The 14,314-nt window shown below is 42.7% G+C and overlaps 1 protein-coding gene across 1 annotated transcript in view; it reads left to right on the forward strand.

Annotated features, from left to right (window-relative positions):
* Positions 1-1,703: 1,703 nt before the first annotated feature.
* TFDP2 (transcription factor Dp-2) overlaps positions 1,704-14,314 on the forward strand; it is a 203,214-nt gene continuing 190,603 nt past the window's right edge. Inside the window, exon 1 of the mRNA XM_068990236.1 lies at positions 1,704-1,794. The gene's annotated coding sequence lies outside the window, so the exon portion shown is untranslated. The remainder of the gene's footprint in view (positions 1,795-14,314) is intronic.

The raw sequence follows: 14,314 nt of genomic DNA on the forward strand, positions 1-14,314 counted from the left end.
CTGCTAGACTGAGCTCTTTGAGGATGGAGGTTTCATCTGTTTTGCTTATTTTTGTATCTTTGTCCCTAGAGTGTTTGAAAAGTATTTAAGTTGAAATCTCAACAAAATTTCTGTGGAAACTACATCTATTGATCCATTACTGAAAAATGCAAGGTAATGACTCCTTTGGGGCTTTTGCATTTTAGAATCAGTTCAAGGAGACTTCATTGGGCGTTCTTGACCGCCTAGGACTTTATCTATGTACAATTATGCAGAAATTATCTCACCACCGCTCCACCCCAGAGAAAGGTCCAAAGGTGCATTCTCACCTCCCCCACTTCCTTTAGGTATTTATTTAAATGGCACTTTCCTGCTACCTTGACTGAGCACTCTAAGACAGGCCATCCCTTAAAGCCATTCCTGGTCTACTAGATTTGTTCTCCACAGCTTGTCGCAACATGTAACATAGCTTATATTTTGCTTATTTCTTTTGCCTATTATCTTTACCACCCCACTAAAATGTAAGTGAAGAGAAATGAAAGTCGCTCAGTCTCGTCTCCCTCTTTGCCACCCCATCGGTTACACAGTCCGTGGAGTTCTCCAAGCTAGAATACTGGAGTGGGTAGCCTTCCCCTTCTCCAGAGGATCTTCCCAACCCAGGGATTGAATCCAGGTCTCCCGCGTTGCAGGCGGATTCTTTACTAACCGAGCCACAGGGGAAGCCCACTAAAATGTAAACTCACACATGATTTTTCAGATAGGCACAGAATGTATTATTAACATTGAACTAGACAGGTATTTGAGGGTGAGAGCTGCAATTTTCTTTTCAGCGTCCATGTGACATGATGACCTGGTCAGGTTTGGATCTTACTTGCCGGGTTGTTGAAAATCTCACACCCTAGCAGTCTTTAACCCACTGTCTGAATAATTTACAGGGTACTGAAAACTTGGCCCCACACGTGGCCTCATCACTCGTCCCCTTGCCCCTCTAGGCTGCTCCCCCAGAGGTGACTGATCAAATGACTGGGAACCAAGATGTGCCTGGGAACTAGGGACGCCCGTTTTCCTTTTTCTAAGAAAGATCGGGGTTTTCTTGCAAGGGGCCGGGGGGATGGGGGCGGATGGAAAAGTCAAGATTCCCACCCAGGCTGGGGTAAGGGGGAGAGGGTGTGGCTATAATTTTAGGCCTCAGGCCTGTAGCCTGCTCCGGAGGCGGCTGGGAAGCACGCGGCAAGACCGTTGTAGGCGATCCACTGAGAACCTCCAGTGGATTACCCGGGTACCCCGCAGAGTGCTTGAGACCCCGCTCCTCCACCTCGGGGGCCCCCTCCTCTCTTTGGGAAGCCTGGGGGCGGGGTTTGTTTACTCCGTGCACGCACCGCCAGCCTGGCCAATCCGTGAGGAGAGGCGCCGTACGTCATTCACCCAGAGGGCCAATCGGCGCTCACCGTGCTGCTCCGCCGCCAAAGCTTGCGCGGGGGAAGCGGGGTAGCGGCTAGGCCGGGCGAGGGCGGACGGAGCCGCCGGAGATTTCAGCTGCAGCCGCTGGCGCTGCTCGGTTCTCGAGGCGCGCCCTAACCCTTCCTCCTTGGGCAGGCTCGAAGGCGCGCGCGCGCGGTCGGCGTCCCGGGGCTTAGAACTCCAGGGCCTCGACTAGGCAGGCCGCGGATCGCCCACCCTTCCCCGAGTGTGAGTCCGCCTGGGACCCGGGCGCCGCCAAGCGCGGGCGCCACTGTAGCAGAGGGGCCTGAAGACGCGCTCCAAGCTCGAAGAACAGTCCTGCGCCGCCGCCTTGTCCCCTGCAGCCAAGCGGTGGTAAGGTCCAGGGCGCGGGCGCGGGCTCCGTGCGGCGGGCCTCTGGACCCGGCCCGGCGTGTTCTTGGGCAGGTTTCCCTCCCTGCGCCTCCGGGCCCCCTGGTCACTCTGGGTCCCATCTGTTTATTCCCACGCAATCTTCCAGGCCCGGCCGAGTAACCCTTGAGTGCCTGGGGAAGGGAGTGGGAAACCCGAGACTACCCCCCACCCCCAACACACAGCAAATTGCGGGGAGGCACTGTCCTTCAGTCACGCCTGCTGGAAGAGAGGAAGGGCTGCTTTCTACTTTTTCGGTATCTTTAGGGCAGAAGAATGGCTTCTAAGTCTGACTTTTCCGACTTTTTCTCGTTTCATGACCCACATGCCTCCATCTGTCTCTACCAGGTGTATTTCAGAGTTCCAAAGCCTCATGCGCTTGGAAGAGCCTTGCAACCTCCACAGGGGAACTTTCCTCTAAAGTAGGGGATCACTTTTGGGCCCAGACTCTGAGAAATTCCAGAGATTTAAGGTTCCTTTCCATAGAAAAGTGTAAGATTTTTGTAGGATCTCGCAGGGAGAAGTGCAGCTAAGATGAGCTCCCAGTCTCTGGTACCAGCTTGTGTTCCCGGGCGTTGTGTGGTTCAGTTTCTTCATCTGTAATAGTAACCGTCTATTGGGGGTGGTGCCAGGAGGAAATGGACTAATTGGTGGAACTATTTGGAGCGAAGTTCGCGTCCTACGAAGTGCCCTGCCCTGCATGAGTTAGGCATTGAATTGACCACCCTGAATGATGGTTTAGAAAAGTTCCCCCTATTGTTTTTGTTTTTTTCTGTTGAGACAGTTTCGTCTCTTTCCGTATTCACTGCTAAAGCTCCCTTTGAGCCTTTGAATTCTTTTTCTTCCTCATTCTGTCTCAGAGGGCTCTGACTCCCTGTCCCACTTCTCTGCTCTCTTTTTAGTAAGTCAGTAGCTCATTCCCTTCCTTCCCCTTTCTCTCCCAAATCTTTGTGTGTTTTTTCCACTTGAGTTCTATAGCCTGATTTTTTTCTGGGCCACTTTTCTCATAATGGCTTGAAATCATCTTTACCTAATAGATACGGTTTAGGTTATTCATCTGTTCTTTATGCAGTGTAATCATGAGCCTACTGTACAAAATTAAATAGAAACGAATTTAGTTGATCTGTTATTGCATGTTTGTCCATTTCATTGGTTGGCCTGCCATTTAGCTAAAGTTTTATCACTATCCTGTTACTGTAATAAATCTTTAATGGCAGCGGCCATTCTCAAGTAGCACTGGGAGAAAAATCAAATGTCTAGACCCCAGATTCTATCACACTTGTGCGCTGGCGCTTGCTGCATTTGTTATTTATTAGAACATCTTGTGCCTGGAACTAGAGCCTAGTCTCATGGCAGACATGGTGTCTGTAGCCCTGTCCTGGCAGTACAGTTGCAGTTTCAGCAGTATGGTGCTTATATTTAATAAAGGCCCAAGACTTACTAAACTCTTGTTTTTGAGTTCTAATTATGTGTGGTTGGTTAATTAGGAGAGAAAACAGAATTTTCAAGTGTGTCATACTTAATGTTACCATTTTGTGATCATGTACCCTTCCCACCAACTCTTGGCAATGGTGACGGCCAACTGGCACTTTCAAGTTTTTTTCCTTGCAGCCAAAATTCTTAACTGTCTGAGCTATGTCCTCTCACTGCAGCTTGAAATTGGATGTACAGATTGATTTATCCTTAATGTGGAAAGTGTTTGTGGATGAAAATTATTCACTGAAACACAACCTGAAGGATTCAAAGAGTAGAGTATGGTAAAAAACAGATTAAGCCCAAATTAAGTTCATGGCATAGGTTAGAACCTGGTTTTCTAACTTCTAGTCCATTGTTTTCATAGTTTGTCAACCTTAACAGTTAACTGGCACTGAAAGATGAAAAGATTAAGGCTTGAAAGTAGAAGGAGGCACTTTCTAATTTGGGCATTAAATATTAGATATGAGTAGTACCTTAGCATCTTATTTTTTTTATCTTTAAACTTAGGTATGTTTCTTTTAAAGATTAAGTAATAAGCCATTATTACTGATAGATCTTGTAGTCAGTTTACATTGTCTCTTGGCAAACCATTTCACTTTTTTTCTGAACTCAGCACCATATTTTAAGCTCTTATTGCAATGTATCTTAGAAGAAACTAGAAAGCATAGAGTTCAGAGTTTTGAATCATAGAATTTTAAGTTGTGATGAATTTTCTAGATTAAATATATTTACCTCTTATACTTGAATTCTTTCCATTTTAATCTGGGGTATATGATTCTAGGGGTAGGACATAAATAGATTTAAAAGTAGATTTGTAAGCCCTTGAAAACTTTATACAAAATTCTATGTATTTGGATATTTTCTGGAGAGAAGGTTCATACGTTCTGAGGTAAAGATATTTGGACAACTTTAACTTCTAAGAAATGATTTATTGAACTTAAAGTTCTCTCTTCACTGGTTCTAGTTCTGTCTCTTCTGTGAGTTTTCACATATTCAAAGACACTTCCTATGTTTTCCTGATTCTTTTCTTCTCTGGACAAAATATTCTCAGTCTTTAACTTCCTCTAGTGAATTTCTTGTTTTGATTTGCACCTCTTCGCAATACTGATGGCTTATTTGTGGGTTTGTGTCAGTTGGTCCATACCCTTCTTAGCAGTGTAATACCTTTAATTAGATATTAACCTGTGGAAGAGAACCAGAAGTCATCACTATGATTTTAAAGCACATACTTTAAGAGTAGTCCTGCTTCTTTTGGCAACCACATTGCACTGTTAATTTATGATAATGTCCTGTCTAAGGAAATGAATTCTGGAGCTAGCCTGCCTGGATTTAAATCCTGGCTCTATATCAGCTGGGTAAATTATGTAAACACCCAGGGCCTCAGTTTTCTCATCTGTAAAATGGAGTTTATGATAGGGTTGTTTTAAAGAATACATTAGTACATATGTGTTAAGCATTTAGAATGATCCCTGCCATTTAAGTGCTGTGTGCGTTATCCATTATTGATTTTGTCATCAGCTGAAATTTGAGTTTTGTCCATGCTCTCCAAGTTCTTTAATAGACTATGTTTTGGTAGGACTTCATATCTATCCCAGTTAAATTTTATCTTGTCAGATTGGTTCCAGTATGTTTACTCTTAAAAAAAAAAGGCTTAATTTTCTCATTCAGTAAAAAAGCTTATTGTTTTTCCATACATTTGATAAACTATAATTTTGATAAGTATGCATTTTATTAAAGTGTTGACGAGGTGGGCCTAAGAGCATTCTTGTCCTGCTAGAGACCTGAGGGTTGATTTGAAAAAAATTAATTCTTTGGTTTAAGATGTTCAGCCAATTAGAAATGAAACTAATCTATCATTATCTATCTCAGATATTTCCAGGTTTTCACAAGGAATTTATAAGGGACTTTAACACTTGCCTTCCTAAAACCCAAATAATTTCATATCCTTCATCTTTAAAAATCCTATCGGTTCAATAAATGTTAGAAAAAAAAAGAGTATTAATCTGACATTGCTTGTTCTTAGTGAAATTATAATGGTTTCCAGTCACCTAGGTCAGTTGCTGCTTTTTCTACGTTCACAGACTTCTCTCAGACATGACTCTAAAATCTTGTCTAGTTCAGTTCAGTCGCTCAGTTGTGTCCGACTCTTTGCGACCCCATGAATTGCAGCACGCCAGGCCTCCCTGTCCATCACCAACTCCCAGAGTTCGCTCAGAGTCATGTCCATCGAGTCCGTGATGCCATCCAGCCATCTGATCCTCTGTCATCCCCTTCTCCTCCTGCCCCCAATCCCTCCCAGCATCAGAGTCTCTTCCAATGAGTCAACTCTTCGCATGAGGTGGCCAAAGCACTGGAGTTTCAACTTTAGCATCATTCCTTCCAAAGAAATCCCAGGGCTGATCTTCTTCAGAATGGACTGGTTGGATCTCCTTGCAGTCCAAGGAACTCTCGAGAGTCTTCTCCAACACCACAGTTCAAAAGCATCAATTCTTTGACGCTCAGCCTTCTTCACAGTCCAACTCTCACATCCATAGATGACTACAGGAAAAACCATAGCCTTGACTAGACAGACCTTAGTCAGCAAAGCAGTGTCTTTGCTTTTGAATATGCTATCTAGGTTGCTCATAACTTTTCTTCCAGAGAGTAAGTGCCTTTTAATTTCATGGCTGCAGTCACCATCTGCAGCGATTTTGGAGCCCCCAAAAATAGTCTGACACTGTTTCCACTGTTTCCCCATCTATTTCTCATGAAGTGATAGGACCGGATGCCATGATCTTCGTTTTCTGAATGTTGAGCTTTAAGCCAACTTTTTCACTCTCCTCTTTCACTTTCATCAAGAGGCTTTTTAGTTCCTCTTCACTTTCTGCCATAAGAGTGGTGTCATCTGCATATCTGAGGTTATTGATATTTCTCCCAGCAATCTTGATTCCAGCTTGTGTTTCTTCCAGTCCAGCATTTCTCATGATGTACTCTGCATAGAAGTTAAATAAGCAGGGTGACAATATAGAGCCTTGACATACTCCTTTTCCTATTTGGAACCAGTCTGCTGTTCCATGTCCAGTTCTAACTGTTGCTTCCTGACCTGCATACAGATTTCTCAAGAGGCAGCTCAGGTGGTCTGGTATTCCCATCTCTCTCAGAATCTTTCACAGTTTATTGTAGTTACATTTAATCTCAGTGATAATCTTGTCTAGAGGTACATTTAACTTCAGTGATCAGAGCTTCCCTGGTGGCTCAGAGGTTAAAGCGTCTGCCTGGAATGCAGGAGACCCGAGTTCGATCCCTGAGTCAGGAAGATCCCCTGGAGAAGGAAATGACAGCCCACTCCAGTACTCTTACTTGGAGAATCCCATGGGGGAGGAGCCTGGTGGGCTACAGTCCATGGGGTCGCAAAGAGTCGGACACGACTGAGCGACTTCTCTCACCCACTCACTCAGTGATCAGAAGTAGACAGGATCCCCTTTCCCTTGCAGCTGGATGGACTTTGTAACTAGAGTGATATGTTGTACCTTGTCGATGGTTTACTTAGAGCAGCTGTGCTCTGCTTAGTCGCTCAGTTGTGTCCAACTCTCTGCGACCCCATAGACTGTAGCCCACCAGGCTCCTCTGTCCATGGGATTCTCCTCCCAGGTAAGAATACGGGAATGGGTTGCCTTGCCCTCCTCCAGGGGATCTTCCCAACCCAGGGATCGAACCAGGTCTCCCACATTGCAGGTGGATGTTTACCATCTGAGCCACCAGGAAAGCCCATGAATGCTGGAGTGGGTAGCCTATCCTTTCTCCAGGGGATCTTCTTGATCTGGGAATCGAACCGGGGTCTCCTGCATTGCAGGTGGGTTCTTTACCAGCTGAGCTGCCAGGGAAGCCCAACTTTCTTTAATATTACCCATACTAAGCTTTGGTTTCCATTGATTCATTGGTTAAATTTATTAAATGCCCATTTGGTGCAAGATGCCAATGCTTGTTTAAACCCATACAACCTGAAGGGGATTTTCTTTTTAATTAACTAACTTAACTCTTGGCTGTGTTGGGTGCTACACGCAGGCTTTTTCTAGGTGAGCAGGGGCTGCTCTCGAGTGCAGTGCTTGGGCTTCTCCTTGGGCGGCTCCTCTTTTGGAGCACAGGCTCTGGGGTGTACAGGCGTCGGTAGTTGCAGCACGCAGGCTCAGTAGCTGTGGTTCCTGGACTTAGTTGCTCCTCAGCTTGTGGAATCTTCCTGGGCCAGGGATTAAACTATCGCTGCTGTATTGGCAGGCAGATTCTTATCCACTGGGGCCACCAAGGGAGTCCAAGAATTTTTCTTGATAGAGGTACCTAAAGCACAAAGGTAATCCATATTCGTTTCTTTCCTTTATCACTGTTGTTACTATGCTCTGGCTCCCAATCCTTCTTTTCTCTACAATAGTAGCTTCCTTTTGACCTTCCTATCTTTTCCTGACTCTATAAGCATTGCAGCCAGAGTCCACTTTGCTTTTTAAAAAAAAATGTGTTTTGTTTTTTTTTTAATTGAGGTATAGTTGATTTAGTGTTTCGTGTCGAGTGTAGAGCAAGCTGATTTAATTGTATCTGTGTGTGTGTGTGTGTGTGTGCATATATTTATTTTCTTTTTCAGATGTTTTCCTTTATAGGTTTTACAAGGTATTGAATATAGTTCCCTTGTTGTTTATGTTATGTATAGTGGCAGGAATCCGTTCATCCCAGACTCATTCATCCCTCCCCACCAATCCATCTTTTTTTCAGTCTTTTCTTCCCCACTGGAAAAATTTATACTGATCTAATTAGATTTTTATTATTGAATATTTTGCAGCTCCTTTATTCTGTTTTCTGTTTATTATCCTTTTAAATTTAAGTCACCCACCTTTTTTTTTTTAAAAAAAAAAACAAAACCTTTCTTATTCTTAGAGATGTTGGAGGCATGGTGGTTCCCCACCAGCTGGTCATTGTGTCAGTGACTCAGCTGACAGTTACAGAAGCGCATAAGTTACAGGCACTGTATGAGGCTCTGAATTGACAAAGGAGCATGACATAGCCTCAGTCGCTGAAGAATTCTAAGTGCAGGGAAAGAGAGAAGAAAGTATTTGAATAAATCCTTTTTTTTTTTTTAATACTCAAAAGCATAATAACTTTATGTAACAGATTCCATTTTACTTTGAAAAGAGTCAAGTATTACTATGTTGTTATTGAAGAATGACCTTGTTAGGAACTAAGTTCCTGCGTCCTGCATCCTGCGTGGCCAAGAAAAGCCGAAAATGATTTTGTTGAAGTGACCAATTCAATTCTATTTAAGTGAAATAAATTATAAAATCACAAATCTATAAATCTGGAAGAACAGTATATATTTCAAAACTGCCTAAATAAAATACTTAATCAAAACTGGTAGCATTTACTTCTCTTTTGCAGATCACTCCAGAGGGAACAATTTAAAAAATCAACCTACTAAGTTTTTCTTCACAGCATTCTTGAAATTGTAGTGGTGATATAAAACTGCCTATAAAAGAGAACGATTATGACATGGTGTCAAGGGGCGGGGGGTGGGGGGGGATGGGAGAGATGGAAGGGCAAACAGGGAGGCAAGGGGAGGATGGTTGCTATTAGAACCAGGGATGTGGACTTCCCTGGCTGGCCAGCAGTTCAGACTGCCCGCCCTTCCACTGCAGGAGGCCCAGGTTCCATTCCATCCAGGGATCTAAGATCCCACATGCTTGGAGGTGCACCAAAAAGTTTTAAAAAACTGGGATCCCACATTCAGCACAGTGCAGATCCCCCAGAAAGACTAAAAAAGGAACTAGGGATGTAATATGCAACATGATAAATGCGACTGACTCTGGTGTATGCTATGGGGCTTCCCAGGTGGCTCAGTGGTACAGAATCTGCCTGCAGTGCAAGAGACGTGGGTTGGATCCCTGAGTTGGGAAGATCGCCTGGAGGAAAGCATGGCAACCCACTCCAGTATTCTTGCCTGGAGAATCCCCATGGGCAGAGGAGCCTGGTGGGCAAAGAAATCAGACACGACTGAGCACACACACACACACACACACATACACATCATATGTTACTTATGAAAGTTGTGAAGTGAGTAAATCCTGAGAGCTCTCATCACAAAATTTTTTTTCTGTTTCTTTAATTTTCTGTCTATATGAGATGATGGATATTCACTTGGTGTTTTCATAATGTATGTTCAGTTCAATTCAGTCGCTCAGTCATGTCAGACTCTTTGCGACTCCATGAACCGCAGCACGCCAGGCCTCCCTGTCTGTCACCAACTCTTGGAGTCCACCCAAACCCATGTCCATTGAGTCTGAGATGCCATCCAATCATCTCATCCTCTGTCGTCCCCTTCTCCTCCTGCCTCAATCTTTCCCAGCATCAGGGTCTTTTCAAATGAGTCAGCTCTTTGCATCAGGTGGCCAAAGTCTTGGAGTTTTAGCTTCAACATTAGTCCTTCCAATGAACCCTCAGGACTGATTGCCTTTAGAATGGACTGGTTGGATCTCCTTGCAGTCCAAGGGACTCTCAAGAGTCTTTTCCAACACCACAGTTCAAAAGCATCAGTTCTTCTGCACTCAGCTTTCTTTATAGTCCAACTCTCACATCCATAACCACTGGAAAAACCATAGCCTTGACTAAACTGACCTTTGTTGACAAAGTAATGTCTCTAATTTTCAATATGCTGTGTAAGCGTCTTTTAATTTCATGGCTGCAGTCACCTGCAGCGATTTTGGAGCCCAGAAAAATAAAGTCTGACACTGTTTCCAGTTTCCCCATCTATTTGCCATGAAGTGATGGGACTGGATGCCATGATCTTCATTTTCTGAATGTTGAGCTTTAAGCCAACTTTTTCACTCTCCTCTTTCACTTTTATCTAGAGGCTCTTTAGTTCCTCTTCACTTTCTGCCATAAGGGTGATGTCATCTGCATATCTGAGGTTATTGATATTTCTCCCGGCAGTCTTGATTCCAGCCTGTGCTTCCTCCAGCCCAGCGTTTCTCATGATGTACTCTGCATAGAAGTTAAATAAGCAGGGTGACAATACACAGCCTTGACGTACTCCTTTTCCTATTTGGAACCAGTCTGTTCCGTGTCCAATTCTAACTGTTGCTTCCTGACCTGCATACAGGTTTCTCAAGAGGCAGGTCAGGGGATCTGATACTCCCATCTCTTTCAGAATTTTCCACAGTTTATTGTGATCCACACAGTCAAAGGCATATGTAGGTAAATCATTGTCTGTCCACCTTAAATTTATACAGTGTTTTTTTGACAATTATCTCTCAATACAACTGGAAGAAAAAATGTAACTAATGAATAGCAGTCAATAAAATGATTTCTAGGCTAGTGAAAGTTTGGTAAAGCTGCTACATAAATGATTCCACACTAGTTAATACCTTTTAAGCTATAAAGTCTTCACAGATAAGAACATTTTGTGAGCATAGTGATTACATATTTTTAAGTTGAGCAGATCAGTGTTCAAAGGTAATAAAATATATCACCTGTGTAGGCATTCTAAGAAACATGCCCTGAAAATCTGTATAAAAATGCCATAATTATATATGAAAAGCAATGGAATATGTACTGTCTTAAACTGTGCCTACAGTTTTGCCATTAAAATTATACTGTTCCAGACTATATTGTATCACAGTTGGTGTAAAAAGTAATTACTAACCATAGATCTTTAAGGAAAATAATTTGTGGGAGAATGACAATAGTCAAAAAATTATTTTAGAAAGGTTTTCCAAGAGTACTTGACTATTTTGATGTTGAAAGCTTTTTGAAAAGCTTTTTAAATAGGTAGTTTTTGAAATAGATTTTTATTAGAGAATCATTTTGGTTGGAAAAGAGGTGGATGAGGACCATTTAAATTCATATCTAAAAAAGACAATTACATGAATTCCTTGATTATTATATGGAAAAAGAATCTTGAGCCTTGTTCTCTTGAAATCTTTGTAATCATGATAAGAACTTCAGATCAATAATATTTCAGAGAACTAAGATAAGCTTATTTTCAAATTGCAAAAGTGAAAAAGCCAAAGACAATTACCTGATTTTAATTCAGGTACCAAAATGCTAATCATTACTTAGAGGTTTTTGTCCTTTTTAAAAGATGGAGGGACTTCGCTGGTGGTCCAGTGCTTAAGACTCCACTCATCGACTGCAGGGTTGTATGGGTTCAGTCCCTGGTCAGGGAACTAAGATCCTTCATGCCATGGGGTGCAGCCAAAAGGTAAAAAAATAAAGCATGGAAAATGTAGTGAAGCTCAGGGAAGACTGGTAGTGCAGTTGTTTTGTTTTCAAATAGAAGTGCATAGTTTCCTTGTTTTGCCCCTTTCAGCTTTTCAAAACGAGGACTAAGCAAAGCAACTGTGACTGAGCAGGATTTCTGTGAAAACAGGTAACGCAAAAACATTGTCGAAGAAGAGTTCAGTGCTGAAACTATCAATGAGTTACTTTAAACCTGGAAAATGCTATACTGTACATTTTTGTTGCGAGGTACCAGTATTTTAATTTAGGTGTTAGCAGATGCTAGCTTCTTTTCTAATTCATTTCAGAATGATTTTAGGTCTATCAGTAGTACTACCCTCTTCAATTGACCTTAAAATTTGAGCAGTCTTGCTAATGTAGTTGGTAAACTAGTTAATTACAGTGTAAAAGCAGCTAAGTATTTTGAAAATATTTCTATTTGTGGCTGCGTCAGACCTTAGTTTTGGCACATGGGAGCTATAGTTGCAGCATGTGGGATCTAGTTCCCTGACCAGGGATTGAACTTAAGCTCCCTGCATTGGGAGCGAGGGGTTTTAGCCACTGGACCACCAAAGAAGTTCCAGTATTTTTTATAAATGAGTTCTCTCTGAGAAAACTTAATTATCTCTTCCCAAGTTAAATTATTTTCTTTTATTGTTTTTATATTAAATCCAATAGTATTCTTGGGATAATCTGGGCTATCAGATACTGCAACTCTTAAGTTCTGTTCTGAGTTATACATTTCCATAGGCTAATTGGAGTTACACTCTGGGGAAAAAATTTAAGGCAACTGAATTTTCGATCTTGATGTAAGTAACATAAAATAAGAATAAATTTCAAGAAATGGAAATACTAAGCAAAAGCATGCAAGGCTAGTGGTAACTAAGAGACTTTAGAAAGGCGTTAAGCTTCCCTTGTGGTTCAGTTGGTAAAAGAATGCAGTGCGGGAGACCTGGTTTGATTCCTGGGTTGGGAAGATCCCCTGGAGAAGGGCAGGGCAACCCACTCCAGTATTCTGGCCTGGAGAATCCCACGGACTGTATAGTCCATGGGGTCGCAAAGAATTGGACACGACTGACCGATTTTCACTTTTAGAAAGGTGAAGGTGAAGGTCACTACCTTCAAAGCCCTTCTTCCGTATGACAGAAAGAAATTTCAAGAGAAATGAGAGAGGTCATAGTAAGTAAAGAAAATAAGAGATTCTGTTGATAAAAGCAGCTCATTGAAAAAAGTGAAACACCCTGTTCACAAGGCTGTTCTTTAATAACTTACAAAATACAAAGGACCACAAGATTTTTCTAAGATTAAGTAAGAAAACAGTGATCCATAATCTGAAAGCTTTATGAAACACCTGCAGTGTGATCAGACCCTCATGTAATCCTGCCCAGAAGTGTGACAGATAGGTTTATTTTTCATCTTATCAGTTCAGTTGCTCAGTCTTGTCCAACTGTTTGCGACCCCATGGACTGCAGCACACCAGGCCTCCCTGTCCATCAAAAAACTCCCGGCGGCTGCTGCTGCTGCTGCTGCTAAGTCGCTTCAGTCGTGTCCAACTCTGTGCAACCCCATAGACGAAAGCCCACCAGGCTCCCCCGTCCCTGGGATTCTCCAGGCAAGAACACTGGAGTGGGTTGCCATTTCCTTCTCCAGTGCATGAAAGTGAAAAGTCAAAGGGAAGTCGCTCAGTCCTGTCCGACTCGTAGCGACCCCATGGACTGCAGCCCACCAGGCTCCTCCATCCATGGGGTTTTCCAGGCAAGAGTACTGGAGTGGGGTGCCATTGCCTTCTCCGCACCAACTCCCAGAGTTTACCCAAACTCATGTACATCGAGTTGGTGATGCCATCCAACCATCTCATCCTCTGTCGTCCCCTTCTCGTCCTGCCCTCAATCTTTCCTGCATCAGGGTCTTTTCAGATGAATCAGTTCTTCACATCAGGTAGCCAAAATATTGGAGTTTCAGCTTCAACATCAGTCCTTCCAATGAACCCTCAGGACTTATTGCCTTTAGGATGGACTGGTTGGATCTCCTTGCAGTCCAAGGGACTCTCAATAGTCTTCTCCAACACCACTGTTCAAAAGCATCAGTTCTTCGGAGCTTTTCATTTTATAGGTGAGACCATAAGTTGCTTTACTGGAACCAGAAAGATAGAGACCGCAGAGCTGGGGCCAGAGCATGTATCTGACTGACTGTCGCATAACCACTCCTCTCTGTTGCCTTGCTGAAATACTTAGGTCTTTGCTTCCACACTTTACTGCACAGCAGAGCTGAGTACAACATTGTAAGTCAGCTACATGTCCGTTTTTAAAAAAGTCCCTCTGATCACCCACCAAAATGAATTAAGAAAGAAAAGCTCTGACTGTAAAATAGTGAAAAATAAAAAAGTAAAATACTTACTTCAGCATTCATCCAAATATCTTTATAGTTTCTTCTTAGTTGGGCCTTTCCAGTGTACTATTTTTCCTAAAAGTGTTGTGAATTGTCCAAATATAAGTGGGAGATTTGAAAATGAGTCACTAGTTTTGATTGATCATCCTTTCTCAAGTGTCACTGCTGCTAAGTCATATTGTGACTAATATTTCACAATATTTCATATTGTGACTAATAGCAACTTCAGTCGTGTCCGACTCTGTGAGACCCCATAGACAGTAGCCCGTCAGGCTCCGCCATCCCTGGGATTCTCCAGGCAAGAACACTGGAGTGGGTTGCCATTTTATTTAATTTTAAAATAGACCATCTCTGTATCATTTGTATGTGATATCTTTAATTCAGC

This window comes from Capricornis sumatraensis, chromosome 1 (assembly GCF_032405125.1).
Source record: "Capricornis sumatraensis isolate serow.1 chromosome 1, serow.2, whole genome shotgun sequence".
Classification (NCBI taxonomy): domain Eukaryota; kingdom Metazoa; phylum Chordata; class Mammalia; order Artiodactyla; family Bovidae; genus Capricornis; species Capricornis sumatraensis.